Source organism: Sturnira hondurensis, unplaced genomic scaffold, assembly GCF_014824575.4.
Source record: "Sturnira hondurensis isolate 20B ecotype Veracruz unplaced genomic scaffold, ASM1482457v3 Scaffold0007797, whole genome shotgun sequence".
NCBI classification, from domain to species: domain Eukaryota; kingdom Metazoa; phylum Chordata; class Mammalia; order Chiroptera; family Phyllostomidae; genus Sturnira; species Sturnira hondurensis.
The window spans coordinates 2,688,751-2,691,224 of NW_028080428.1; positions in this window are offsets into that span (position 1 = coordinate 2,688,751).

Below are 2,474 nucleotides of genomic sequence, written 5' to 3' on the forward strand. Positions count from 1 at the left end.
CCTTGGAGTTGGCCTGGTGGGTTTTGGTTGCCGTGGAGGCCAAGGCTGACCTGGCTCCCTATTCATCTTGGCAAAGTGTCACCAGCACTGAGAACCAAGGCAAGCTCAGGGTGCTGCTCAGTTTGCCCCCAGACCATTCCCAGGGAGAGTGAGCTTGGAAGACAGGAGTTTGGGGAACATAAAAATCTGAAGAGCCTCAATACAAGCCCGACCTGGGCATCATCCCCAGTGGATGATGACTGCCTTAGGGAGTACAGGTTCCCAGGGGAGGGACGAGCCCCAGGACACAGGCCTGGGGCTACTGAGAGGACAGAGGCACTCGAGTGGTGGGAGGGCGTGTGTTCAGTGTTGGTTCCAGAGCATCACGCTGCCACTATGGGGGAAGTCAGCTGGGGATTCTGGGATGGGTGTGGGGCAGAGCAACTTCCACATACACAGGACTAGGGATCCAACTCTTCCCAGTGGATTTTTTTCTTCTGACCTGGTTGGGAACCAGATGGAAACATTCCAATCCCATTTCTAGCAGGGAACCTCAGACTCTGGAGCGATGAGCAAAGGGCACAGGCACAACCCCAGAGAGCACTCAGAAGAGGTAGTGGAGGGGGTCAGCCCTGATCTTGGCCCAGCTCTGCCCCATTCTGAGCTCTTGGAGTCTCCATTTCCTCAGCCATTAAATGGAATAAAAGTCCCGTCACCAGGTGCTTATGAATTATGGAGGACACCTGTAACACAGGAGGTACTTAATGGTACTTCCTCACCTATCCCTTCTTCATTTCCACAGGAAGGGACAAGGGACCATCATGACTCCAGTGAGTGGATGGCTCTGTGTGTGCGAACTGGGGCAGATGGAGAGGATTGTGGTAGGAAGTCTGAGGAAGGCTGACCTCCAGTTCAGGGACACCTGAGGACATTCTAGGTGGCCTTAGGGAAGTCGAACAAATTAACTTCAGTTTCCCCATCTGTACCATGGATAAAATGATATCTCAGGGTTTTTGCAAAAATGAAATGAGATCCTCCATGTCCAGTTGCTAGGATAGGGACTCAGTAAGGGTCAGATGAGCTGTGGACATGAGAGTTCAGCCTGGCTAGGGCTCCCAGGAGCGCTGGGGTCTTTCGCAGGCCTGAGCTGCTCACTGGTGGCAGTGCACAGCGCCACCTCCTTTACCGGTGCACATTTCAGTTTCACCCAGGTCAGGGAAGACTTTGTACTCAAAGACTGAAAATTGAGGCATAAGAAAGAAGATGGGGGTGATGTTCCTAAAGACATAGGCCAGTTTACTGAGCTCCTTCTATAATGGTAATTGTTGTCAGAGCCAACAGTACTATTGTGGCACAGAGCTTGGGCACCCTTGTAAATGAGCAGCTGGCACTCATGGTGGCAGCTGCTGCTGGGGGGGAGGGGGAGCGGGTTAGGTACAAGTGTGGCATAGGCAGCAAGGAGGGGTGTGGATTGCAGGCAGCCCTCTCCGAACATTAGGGGGCGCCACTGCCAAGTCAATACTTCACTCAAGCTAACAACGTCCCTCAGAGTGAAAACAATTATTAGTTAGTTTTTTTTTTCCCCTAAGAAAGCCATGACTCAGAGAGGTAGTTACCCACCCAAGGGCAGCCTGTAGGCTGTGGATGCCGGGTTCGGCTCCTCCTCTGATCTGGGACCCTCACAATATTCCTCACTAGGTGCCCATTGGGCCCCAGGCACTTTCACACGCTGTGCCCCATCCTCCAGTGAGGCCACCCAGACCTGCAAGGGTGGATCGCAGGCCAGGTTCTGCCCTGGGCAGCCTTTCTAGGTTGCAGGTGTCTTTCTCATCCATCAGGCGTCCCGCAAGCACCAAAAAATTGCCAGGCCCCTTGCCCTTTGTGCTGAAAATTGAGGCTCGGAGGTGTTTAGCAGCTGCCACCACCCACCCTCCCTGCCCACGGTGGGTCGGTGGCAGGGCAGACATCCGTGGGACCATCTTATCCCTCGCAGCCACCTGTTCATCTGTAGCCTGGATTCCCTGCAAAGAGGTCACCAAAGAACCTCCACCCACCGGTCCTTGAATCCAGTGAAGAAGGGGAAGCCCCTTTAGCTCCCATTGTGCGGATTCCCACCTGCAAAACAGATCTGGGACTGGGAAAAACACCAAAGGAGAGCCGCGGTCCGGGCTGAGGTGAGGGGAAGGGGGGAGGGAGATCCCTCGTACTCCCACTGTGACACTCATGCCGCCCGGCCCGGACTAGGGGGATCTTGTCAGCTGGGTCTGCAAGCACCAGGCCGCGGCCAGGCCTTCCACGGAGGTTCCGGCTTCCGCGCGAGCAAGGCCTGCGGACAAAAGGCCAAGGCCGCAGGGGCAGTCCCCAGAGCGACCCCGTAGCGCCGGGAGGCGGGGTAGTGGGCGGGCCGGAGGAGTTCGCCTCGGCGCTTCTATTGGCTTAAGTGAACGCCCATCTGGGCCCCGAGGCCCAGCAATTGGCTTATGGGGGCGGAGTTA